This window comes from Oncorhynchus tshawytscha, linkage group LG12 (genome assembly GCF_018296145.1).
Source record: "Oncorhynchus tshawytscha isolate Ot180627B linkage group LG12, Otsh_v2.0, whole genome shotgun sequence".
Classification (NCBI taxonomy): Eukaryota; Metazoa; Chordata; class Actinopteri; order Salmoniformes; family Salmonidae; genus Oncorhynchus; species Oncorhynchus tshawytscha.
The window spans coordinates 33,956,640-33,969,678 of record NC_056440.1 but is presented as its reverse complement, the minus strand read 5'-3'; the positions used below and the strand labels follow the sequence as shown (position 1 = coordinate 33,969,678).

The following is a 13,039-nucleotide window of genomic DNA, read 5'->3' as shown; positions in this document are numbered from 1 at the left end:
TAATAAGTCAACTCTCCCTAGGGTAGCGTTTCCAAACTCATATTGTCATATTGACAAAGTTGTTGCGGCGATGGGGAGGGGCATGTCTGTTATTAACAGAAAGATGGCCTGTGTTTCTGATGCTCTGCCACCAGAGGTACACGGCAAAAAGCAAGTTTAGCTTTAAAAAACAGATGTGATGATTTGATGGTGAGAGAAGGCAGAGCTAAAGTAGCCCAGACTTCCTCTCGGATCCATCACAGGCCAGGGAGTATCATTGATCAGACACACATGTTAGGATCTGATGGCCACTTCTCCCACGCCATTACACAATGAGTAAGCCCGTTTTGTATGGCCCATTGCTCCAGGTGGGTGGAGAGTGTGCAAAGCTGTCATCAAGGATAAGTGTGGCTACTTTGAAGAATCTCAAATATATTTTGATCTGTTTAACACTTTTTTGGTTACTACATGATTCCATGTGTTTGTAGAATAATAATGAAGACATCAAAACTATGAACAATGTAGAAAATAGTAAAATAAAGAAAAACGCTGGAATGAGTTTGTGTGCAAACTTTTGACTGGTACTGTATTTCAAAAAGGAGGCAAGGAGAGGATGGAGGAGTTAGCAAAGCCAATTGAGAATCTCCCTGAGAGTTCACCACGTCCAGCCCTCCACAGACACACCCTCCCCATACCTCACATAATATACACAAGCTGAATATACACTGGAAAACAAACACACAGACAGCCTAATCCCTCTCAAGCATATTCTCATACTCAAGAGATCCTACACATAAGCATTCAAAAATACACATGCATATAAACTCAAGCTAATCACACAGTTAAGAAATACGCCTAACCCACTCCCTACCCCAGGGCTCTGAAGTGTGACCAATTTGGTTGCATATGCAATGAAATATTGTTGCGGGCCGTTCTAAAACTATTCGTGGGCCCTTAACCATTTGCTTAACATTTTGTTCAGTCATGTTTGTTACCTTATTAGCTAGCTAGCTAACAACCTGGTAACTTTACCAATATATTATATGCAACAAAAACCAAAATATGTATTTACAGGGTTACATATTAGTTTCTAGTGCACAACGTGTGCTTGGGAGGTAGCTAGAATTCACATAGGCTATATTTCAATAGATGTTTAACTTTTTAAAGTGGGGCGCACCAGTGCTACCAATTACATGTTTTAAATTTAGAGCCCCACCACCAAACATAGTCCACACACAAACAATAGTTGTCCTAAAATGATGCATCACTTACCACAGAGCCACTTCTAATCTCTGTTCATCCTCTCTGTACATTTGATTATGGCTGTCTGTGTGTAGGTCGTCTTCAACAAAAAACTATACAAAATGTTTCCCAATAAATTAGCCTAGGTGGTCATACTAAATTTTTAAAACTACATGAAAAACAATGAGCCACAACAAACCAGTAGATTTACAGTCAGCGAGGCATGTCTGTGTTAACAAATGGATCATTTCAGATTATACTTTCATCGGATTGATTAAATTGAGGTCTGAATATATCTTACATTGGAAGAATGTGATGAAGTCTGTGGCTCGGTTCTGAAAACAGGCTTATTAAACACTGAGGGTTTGATTAAGTTCACAGAGGATTATGTCTCCAAAACACATCTCTGACACTAACCAGGTTTCCATCCAACCGTTTTATGCGAGTAAAGTACATGTCGGATAAAAACAGGCTTGATGAAAACAGCACATTTGTCATAACGTTTCCAAAAACAAAAAACGCTAGACAAAGTGGGATCTTTTTGTGCCTGTAACATGAATTATGCAAGAAATGGCTGTGGAAACACTTATGCGCAACTATTGATATAATCACCATATAGAAGTACACTTGGAGTCACGCGATATGTTTGTTGTCCTCCAACTACTACCTGGGAAAGCATGCAGTTTATTGGGCTACAGATGAAATAAATGATGAACTTCACAGGGTGGTGAAAGTGCACAGTGATGAGCTTTATGCTCTTTTCCAATAAAGATCCAGGGTCTTATTCTGGTGACATGATGATGGATGCAGTTTGACAAATAAAAATTCTCTCACTATTTTGTCCATAACAATCTGATTTAGGCTTTACCCACACTATCTGTGCAGGTACCTGGACCTGAGTGGGCACAATCACTATATAAAACAACATTTTACGTGACAAAAACCATCCGTAGAGTTAGAAATGTGATGGAAATCCATTTCACTTTTTATTCAGTACATGGGAATTTAACAGCAAAAGTTATTTATGTGCACCATGTCATCATGCACAGCCTTTAATCCACAACAAGTCAATTTGATGGAAACATCTGTGGTAGGACAATGCGCACATTGTTTTTAATAGATTTTTGAAAATACGCATGAAAATCTGGCCCCCAATTGGATGGAAACCTAGCTACTGGCCCTAACTTGCATATGTCACAGAACGAATAGGAAACTTGTCGGTCTTAAACAATGCTTTGAAAGGTTTGTGGAGGGGAAATATCTGCTTTATGACAAGGTGTTATGATACAGATTGAGGACAGCTCCAACATCAATAACATGGCACATGCAGTAACGGAAACCATGAATAAGGCACACGCAGTGGTGGATGTCCATGAACGAAAGCAACAAAGATTACATGGGCCTACCCAGGTGACAGTCAGTTATGAAGAGGCCCAAGTAATTCCATGGGGCTCTAGGCTACACACTGCTAGACTACCTGTGTCCCATCGTTTCATATTCACATGTTGAACAAAGCTTTCACACACTGCTAGACTACCTCTGTGTCCCATCGTTTCATATTCACATGTTGAACAAAGCTTTTGACACACTGCTAGACTACCTGTGTGTCCCATCGTTTCATATTCACATGTTGAACAAAGCTAGACTACCTGTGTCCCATCGTTTCATATTCACATTTGACACACTGCTAGACTACCTGTGTGTCCCATCGTTTCATATTCACATGTTGAACAAAGCTTTCACACACTGCTAGACTACCTGTGTCCCATCGTTTCATATTCACATGTTGAACAAAGCTTTTGACACACTGCTAGACTACCTGTGTCCCATCGTTTCATATTCACATGTTGAACAAAGCTTTCACACACTGCTAGACTACCTGTGTGTCCCATCGTTTCATATTCACATGTTGAACAAAGCTTTCACACACTGCTAGACTACCTGTGTCCCATCGTTTCATATTCACATGTTGAACAAAGCTTTCACACACTGCTAGACTACCTGTGTCCCATCGTTTCATATTCACATGTTGAACAAAGCTTTCACACACACACTGCTAGACTACCTGTGTCCCATCGTTTCTATTCCATGTTGTCACACACTGCTAGACTACCTGTGTCCCATCGTTTCATATTCACATGTTGAACAAAGCTTTCACACACTGCTAGACTACCTGTGTCCCATCGTTTCATATTCACATGTTGAACAAATTTGTTGAACCTGTGTCCCAAAGTTTCATATTCACATGTTGAACAAAGCACACACTGCTAGACTACCTGTGTCCCATCGTTTCATATTCACATGTTGAACAAAGCTTTTGACACACTGCTAGACTACCTGTGTCCCATCGTTTCATATTCACATGTTGAACAAAGCTTTCACACACTGCTAGACTACCTGTGTCCCATCGTTTCATATTCACATGTTGAACAAAGCTTTTGACACACTGCTAGACTACCTCTGTGTCCCATCGTTTCATATTCACATGTTGAACAAAGCTTTTGACACACTGCTAGACTACCTCTGTGTCCCATCGTTTCATATTCACATGTTGAACAAAGCTGTGTTGACATGTTGAACACTGCTAGACTACCTGTGTCCCATCAAAGTTTCATATTCACATGTTGAACTAGACTACCTGTGTCCCAGTTTCATATTCACATGTTGAACAAAGCTTTGACACACTGCTAGACTACCTCTGTGTCCATCGTTTCATATTCACATGTTGAACAAAGCTTTTGACACACTGCTAGACTACCTCTGTGTCCCATCGTTTCATATTCACATGTTGAACAAAGCTTTGACACACTGCTAGACTACCTGTGTCCCATCGTTTCATATTCACATGTTGAACAAAGCTTTCACACACTGCTAGACTACCTGTGTCCCATCGTTTCATATTCACATGTTGAACAAAGCTTTCACACACTGCTAGACTACCTGTGTCCCATCGTTTCATATTCACATGTTGAACAAAGCTTTCACACACTGCTAGACTACCTGTGTCCCATCGTTTCATATTCACATGTTGAACAAAGCTTTCACACACTGCTAGACTACCTGTGTCCCATCGTTTCATATTCACATGTTGAACAAAGCTTTGACACACTGCTAGACTACCTGTGTGTCCCATCGTTTCATATTCACATGTTGAACAAAGCTTTCACACACTGCTAGACTACCTCTGTGTCCCATCGTTTCATATTCACATGTTGAACAAAGCTTTTGACACACTCCTCGTCCCCACTGCTTGAGCGGCAGACGTTGACTTGTTAGCATGGCATTACAACAGGAAACGGTGTGGAGAATGAAAAGAGGAGTGATACTACAACCCCATGCTATGTGAGGAAATGGCCTGAGATAGAGGTCTGTTTAGTTGGTCTCTACATTGGGAAAAGGGTTAAGAGTGTGTCTGTCTTCGGGTATTACCACTCAAAAGGCAGCCAACATTCTAGGGTTTGCCGGTTTTACGATTGCGTCGCCTATCAAGGATGTTTGACAGCCAACGTCGATAGAGACAACATCGTGTTGTCACAAATTATGGTTTAGCATATTTGAATTTGACTGCAGGGTGACATGCCAAATGTCCTATTCCCCCATTTGCCATAGTCAAATAAATGTCAATGCATATGTCATAGTTATACTATCAACATAATGCAAGAGAACCATGTAGATTGTGGAAAGAATGGAGAGCACAAAAGCAGATCAAATTGTCAGATACAGGGCCTAACGTGTTGTTCCCCCTCTCACGGGCCCTTCTTCAGCGGACCCTCCATTGTCAGGCTTATCATTTTAAAATCTTAAATCAACCCCTTTTTCTCCCCCAATCAATTTGAACATGACTTGTTGGCCTAAGCATAGCCAACTCTTTCATGATCAACCATCGACTGAATCTATAGGCCTAACGGAGTTCCATCACAGAAAGTTGTTTGCAAATAGCCTAAATAAAAACATAGCTAGTAAGGGTGTGCAGACATGGCTATAATCGTATTGGTAATCGTATCAGTAAATCAGTTGATAGTCGGATCGGATGATACTCGTGATCAGAAAAAAAGCTGTTTTAATATGCCTATGTAGATCTTGGCAACATACCTCCCTACACGTTTTCACTGCAGAAAAAGCTGCACATTGATATTGTGCACATTGATAGCAAACATCCTCTTCGTGTGATTTATCATAGTAGCAGGCAGCAGCAATCTAAATGATCAGACCGAATATGCAAGGAAAAATGAACGGGTGAAATTAAAGAAGCGAGTGGACAGAGAAATACAGGTACACTTCATCCAATCAAATCAGCAGGATCAACGTACAGCCTGCCCTTCATCTTCACAGACAGGCAAACTAACCCGTCATGTAGACAACGTAGAACCTTGCACATAACTGACTGACATGAGAAAAATGCATGCTGGCAGTTGAAAATATACAAAAAGAATCATTACAAAAAATACTTGAATCATAATCATGTGCACAAAATTCCCAATATCCATTATGATACTTGTAAAACTACCCAACAAAACCCTAACAGCTATTATAGTAATGAGAGAGCACAAACAATTGCAAGATAGACTAATGGATTAGGAAGTTAAAACAAACCTGGTACGTTTCTGCTTTACTTGACCAAATTGTAGGCAAAATAAATTGTGTCGTCAGAAAATCCCTCCTTACTTGTTGTGCCAATTTTGAGTGTTAGTGTAGCCTACTTCTCTACTGTAATGAATGAAGTGACCAAGAGGAGAATCCACTTCCCTTATACAACTGTAGGAAACTTTTGCCATCGATCTGGATTTTATTGTTTACAAAGTGGGATGAGAGCAAGTTGTGACATTTGCCTAATATCTGTAGCCTATCTTTACAAGCATTTCACCATTTAAATAGTTGTCCATTGAGGACCAGCTGAAGACCTCTCCCACCAAACAAAGAGAGCCCTCTGCCCAGTCTGCTCGAATGAAACTCCCCTCCATAAATCCTGCTCTGGCCCTGTTGAGCTCCACACAGTGACAGGCCTAGGATCAGTCTCGCCGCCAGACCCCATTAACCCCTGGGCCAGCCTCAGGAGCAACCCCCATCCACCCTCTAGACCCCTCCACTCTTTGTGTAATGAGTTCCACAACTGTGTCCAAAATATGTTAGAGACAGCTGTGTGTGTGTGTGTGTGTGTGTGTGTGTGTGTGTGTGTGTACACTGATCACCATAGCCTTCACTAAGTAATAGGCATTGGAATTGAAGCATTTGTGACCGCAGGTTACTGGATCGGTTGTTGCTCAGTTGATGGAGAAAAAGTATTCCATTTTATTTTTTTTACTGCAGAGTAAAGTACAAATACAATTAAGCTAGGTGCAGATATATTTTGTTGCCACAGTGACAGACAAACTTTTCAATAACAGCAGACCAGAAAATGAGATTTCAGTAACCTCAAGAGCTTCTAGCAAACCACAAACACTGCTACTGTGGTGTGCTTTGTCTTAGCAGTAACCGGGCAGACTCTCTTCTCACATGTTCGTCGTAACACCAACCAAGGTCTTTCCATTGTGCAATCTCAGTCAACTCTAAAATAGGTATCTGCACAACATCAGGCCAGGAGCAAAGCGGCTGTGTCCAACTTAATGCCACTTTGATTGTGAGATTCATTAAGAGGCTTCTCTCTGAGCCAGCTGCAGTGGATCATGCCACTCTGTCGGACCGATTGAGTCAACCAGAACATGCGCCTTGCACGGAATCTACCAGGTGCAGTCCACCAGGAAACCAGTGAGCAAGAAATGCCAGACAGCTGTTGTTACTCATTCAGTGAGAAAGAAGGATGGGAAGAGGGAATAGGCCTGGGAGGCTGTTTCACGGTGACTGCTTCATATTTCCCTCTGTGTTCTGCATGTCAACTCAAGTGTTTACAAAGGTGTGCCAGGACATACCACCCTCACGCCACTTCTATGACATTATGTTTATGTTGCAATACGGCCAATCTGGATTGACATTATAGGGAAAGTCTGTAGGAAAGATACATGCAATATACAGTGGGGCAAAAAAGTATTTAGTCAGCCACCAATTGTGCAAATTCTCCCACTTAAAAAGATGAGAGAGGCCTGTAATTTTCATCATAGGTACACTTCAACTATGACAGACAAAATTAGAAAAAAAAATCCAGAAAATTACATTGTAGGATTTTTTATGAATTTATTTGCAAATTATGGTGGAAAATAAGTATTTGGTCAATAACAAAAGTTTCTCAATACTTTGTTATATACCCTTTGTTGGCAATGACAGAGGTCAAACGTTTTCTGTAAGTCTTCACAAGGTTTTCACACACTGTTGCTGGTATTTTGGCCCATTCCTCCATGCAGATCTCCTCTAGAGCAGTGATGCTTTGGGGCTGTTGCTGGGCAACACGGACTTTCAACCCCCTCCAAAGATTTTCTATGGGGTTTCTATGGGCCTCTCTAATCTTTTTAAGTGGGAGAATTTGCACAATTGGTGGCTGACTAAATACTTTTTTGCCCCACTGTATATATATATATATTCCCGAGAATCACAGGTGCAGTCTTTGTGAATGGATCTGAAGAGCAAGCTTAATAACCTTGAGTAATTGCTAATTAGACTGTCTGTTATTCTCAGCAGTGCTTCCAGTGTGGCTCAGAATGAGCAACACTAGGCAGATAATGCTGCTAGGCTCTGAACGAGCTACTCATCATGCAGAAAGGACTCTTATAAGCAAAACACACATGTTTATACATCGTATATAAACCCAGTAACCCACCATTTCCTCAGAACTATAACAGTCACACACACCGAAAGGTTGTAGTCATATAGGCTAGTTAATTACAACAACTAACCTAGGCTAATAGCCTATTCCCCTAAGAGAGCAACAAACCCACTTAACAATTGAGCTCAGTCAACTAAAAATTGAATGGATTCTGTTTCTGGAATTGTAAAGGGCAATAACGGAAAAGGGAAGGGACATCACCTGACTTGAAGGCTACTCATCACAGCCGGCCCCCTGGACTGTGTTCCTCATTGGGCTCCAATGGGCCGCGCCCCTCTTTCCGCAGTTATGGTTCCCGGAACTGACACACCCACTAAATTTCAACATGCTGGTCGTGTGGTTCCAAACATCGAAAAGGTACAAAAATCCCCAGTGTGAACCATTAATTCAAAAGATAAGAAATTGCATTTAAAAAACTGATACAGGATACAACACTGCACATACCAGAGTTAGTTGACAAACAAACTACTCATCCCATACAGCATTGCGGCCTGTATCGTCCAATCACAGAGCAGATACAACTCACGTGATCTGTTAGCGAACACGCGATGGCACATAAGGGCTGCAGTCCAGATACATAAGCTTACTAGGTACATTAATAGCTTCAGGTTGGTTGTTATTAAGCTCAACTTTAAGATTTCCACCAAGGAAGTTGTCTCGCCAATCATCACTCTCCCTTGCTTGGGCAAGGGACACTTGTATCTGCTCTGTGATTGGACAATACAGACCACCAGGCTCATGGCTTGGTGCTCTCTGAAACATTAACTGAAGTTAAAAACACAATTTCTTAACACAGAGGTTGAAACATTCATAACCGATGTGCACTACTTCGTCATAATTATTTTTGCAATCTCTGTAGAAAATAGAACATCTTTGTTGCACAGCAATATCACTATTGCTAATATTTGATATCACCACAGGTTGAGGATTCAGAACACATGTCCGGAACTCCTCATTGCAGCCCTATTCACAGTAACAGCAGAGTGGATCGTCCCAGCCCACACCAGAGGCAGTCAGTCAGTCCCCTCCCAGGCAGCACACAGCTCCAACACATAGCGGTTTGGAAAAGGACCTGTATTGTCTGCCCTGCTGTGGCATCATGTAGAACTTACTGTATACTAACCCCCCCCACCTCTCCCTTTCTCCATCGCTTTTCCTCTAAACAATGACTGCTGCTATTTCAGGAATATTTCAAAAGCAGGACGTAAAAGCTCTTGACTTAAGGTACATTCCAGTGGTGTTCTGGTTTAGCTCTTGTGGTGTGACTTAGGGAAATTGACATACCGGTATTCAACATAGGCCTATGCAAACTGAGGAATTGCGAATTTACATCTGAAAAGGTTTCGAACAGTGATCTGAAGATTTCCTCCCCTCTCAAAGTGTACAACAGACTTGTATAGCCTACTAGCTATTCCCTCTCATCCAGTTCCATTACAGGTTTCATAATGCTAGCAACACTGGGACTAGTAGTAAAACTGTCTGCCACGGTCTCCCTCCGGCCTCACACTGAGCACGGGATAATCTCTGCCCCCATTACCCAGTTAGACAAGGGGGGGTGTCACACAAACAGTTATCCCTTCCCCATCCAAACCACTGGACTAACTGAGTCCAGATGACAGGCAGGGTACCGTGACTGCTCTGAGGCTGGACTTAAAGGAGGCTAAACCACCTCTTCTCCCACTACCATGGATTATCAGCCGACTTGGTGATCTCAATCCCTGATTGGAGCAGATGATCCTGTTTAATAGAGGAGTCCGACTGGACTGCACTTCAAGGTGGGATTTCATTCAGACAACATATTCAGACACAGAAATCCTCTCTACAAGATTTAAAGACCAACAACACACATCACTGATCAAGGGTTACAATAAAAAGAGGTTATCCCACCTCCTCAGTTCCTTATCAGTCTTGAGCAGGGAAGCATTCAATAATGCATCAATAAGCACAAAATAAATAGGCTATTTCAGCTGCTTCATAGATCACTGTTGTGGCTTTATAGGAATAATTTACAGGAAGTGTTTGTAATATGCTTGATGTACGATGATGCATGATATAATCCAATCAGAGGAAACCTTCAAGGCAGATTGTAGCCAAAACTAACTTAAAGCATAGCTTTTTAACAAAGTAAAATATATAATCTTTGACAAACTGTTCTCTACCCACTCTTGCAGTGAACATCATTTGATATTGGATTCTAAAACAATTTAATCTATGCCATGCATTTTACCCAAAATGCCAATCAGAGCAGCTTGGCCTTGTTCAATAACCACCAGCAGCATTTCATATTATTCAAATATACGCTGAATGGCATTTGGAGCCAATTTCCCTTTTATTATTGTAATTAAACACTTGGCCTGGGCTCTGGCATTTAATACCACAACACAATTCATGCAATTGACCTTATTAACTATGGTCTGTTCCTCAAAAGGGCCAATACAGAAATAAAGATCTTACCCCAATTTCATGCTCTCTCAAATTATGTTGACAGTGCAATTTCACTCTGTTTATATTCATCAATCAAGATATGGTATTAGGCAAAGCATGATCTAGCCTGATTGACATTCGAGTCAGTCCAATAAGACTTATGTTCAGCAATATTCTTGATATGTATAGGTAGCTGCCAAAATAAAGGAAACACCAACATAAAGTATCTTAATAGGGCATTGGGCCGCCACGAGCCGCCAGAACAGCTTCAATGTGCCTTGGCATAGATTCTACGTGTCTGGAACTCTTATCAGAGGGATGCAATACCATTGTTCCACGAGAAATCCATAATTTAGTGTTTTGTTGTTGGAAAACGCTCTCAGGCGCCGCTCCAGTCTCCCATAAGTTTTCAATTGGGTTGAGATTTGATGACAGACACAATCACACACCCTTTAAAAACCCCTATGTTCCTTTGAAACTCCTCTTTCAAAGTCACAGATCTCCTCTAGCTATGGTAGCCAAAATAATGGGCAAGTTTACTTTTTTATACATGACCCTAAGCATAACAGGATGTTAATTACTTAACTAGGGAACTACACCTGTGTGGAAGCACCTGCTTTCAACATCATTTGTAATCCTCATGTACTGAAGTTTTTCATTTTTGGGGGACAGTTAACCTACCTGTAGAGCAAACTATGGTAGACTATTTCTAAGAGACTCATATTCATGTAGGCCCCTGATAGACCCCTTATAGTAGACTAACCCTTTTAACTCTAAAATATGAGTTTGCTCAATGAACACATTGTTTCAATTCCTAATTGTAATTCAATAAATGATCCTACAGAGAGCACTGATTGACCTTTTGTCCCCCTTCAAAGCAAGTGTTGTTTTCTGACCATGATCGTAGTAGTAGTAGTAGTAGTAGTAGGGATTTGTAGGTTGACTGAGGTGAGTCATGTTTTGGGTTAAGTATTCTCCCTACCTCTATCATTACATGAAATAAGCCTTTGTTCATTTTTTATGAATGTATCTGTGCAGTACAACTTTCACTTCTGCCCAACTTTCAGACAGGTCATAGAAAAGTAGGCAAACAAATAATTTGACAGGCAAACATGTTCTATAGGTAGTTAGCTACCTACCTACCGTACTTATACATTTCGAATAATATGCCAACAAAACTGTTTGTGTAAAAGCACGCCAAATCGTCGCCGCAGTACGCTTCTAAATTAATTCGGCAGTCAGGACCCCTAACGTCAACAACAACCAACGTGAATCACCGCGCAGTGTTGATAAACGTATCACAAATCAATGAATCTGGCCATGGGAGTAACTGATTAATTGTTCCCAGTGCCCACTATCTAGGTAGTCAGCCAAATGGATTAAATACATTACTAAAACACGGGCATTTCAGAAGATGCCTGGTTGGTGACAAACGCTTACTAGCTAGTTAACTACTTTAGGTACCCTGCTAACTATGCTACCTAGCTAATGGTTTGTTGTTTTATGACAAGGTCTAACTAGTCATCAATTGAAATAATCCGAGTTTGTATTAGTTTTCTAGAGAGGTTCGCTATACCATCAAGTATATCAAATTCTGTATGCTTGTTAGCGATCGAACATTATTTATATGATACGGTCAACTAGCTAGCTAGTTAGCTGGCTAGTTAGCTGTTAGCTAGCTAACATTGTTTAGGGCGGTGTTAGCTAGCTAACAAATGATAAGCTACTGGTTTGTCTAGCTAGCTGGAGCGTGTCAACCTTAGCAGCAGTACGGGTAAAATAGCTAACAAATAAGGTGACCATTTTACCGTATAATTCCAGTCTTTGATGTTGTTCCTAATGTATTAGCTAGTTTCCGCTTTTGGTAGGGGTTTATTTTTTCCAGAAGTAATCCACATGAAAGAAGCGTTTTCGTTCTCAATCGCTCCACTCCTTTCTACTTGCGGCAAATGTCGCGTCTACTCCATAGACTATAAAAAATACTCTCCCCGAGAATGGTGCTGAAACGCCTCTCTTGATTCAGGTCTTTTGATAGGTCGCATGTTCTCGCGCACTCTTGCTCTCTCCTCTCAAACCCTCTCGTTCAATCAGCCAAGTAAGCCTTTGCCCTATTTCGTGTGCCTAATATCTTATTTTTTATTATGATTTCTCGTGTGTTTTTGTTCTACCTTATGTTCTTGTTAGTATTACATTGTTATTGATTACTGCATTGTTGGGTTTAGAGATTGCAAGAGAGGCATTTCCCTGTACTTGTGCACTTGACATTAAACAACTAGACACTTGAAACTAGAAAATAAACAAAGAGCACAGATTTTCATTTTAATCTGATGCTGCTATTTTGAAAAGACCAACAGTGTGAAAGAGTCTCACCCTCCGATTAGTTAGACTGACACATAGCTAATAATTTGAAGTAAAATAATTGTATTTATTTTACTAGGCAAGTCAGATAAGAACAAATTCTTATTTTCAATGACGGCCCAGGAACAGTGGGTTAACTGCCTGTTCAGGGGCAGAACGACAGGTTTGTACCTTGTCAGCTCAGGGATTTGAACTTGCTCTAACCACTAGGCTACCCTTCCGCCCCACCATTGTTGTGGGGCAACCTTTCACTTATCCTATATTGCTTGTAGCCTAGCAAGT

At 41.0% G+C, this 13,039-nt stretch overlaps 1 protein-coding gene across 13 annotated transcripts in view; it reads right to left on the bottom strand.

Moving 5' to 3' along the window:
* LOC112264093 (nuclear receptor corepressor 2) overlaps positions 1-12,387 on the bottom strand; it is a 122,979-nt gene extending 110,592 nt beyond the window's left edge. For 11 of the 13 annotated variants that reach the window (XM_042331618.1, XM_042331629.1, XM_042331622.1 and 8 more), the window contains exon 1: positions 12,208-12,387. The gene's annotated coding sequence lies outside the window, so the exon portion shown is untranslated. The remainder of the gene's footprint in view (positions 1-12,207) is intronic. The other 2 variants (XM_042331632.1, XM_042331628.1) reach the window with 1 other exon arrangement.
* Between the last annotated feature and the right edge of the window lie 652 nt (positions 12,388-13,039).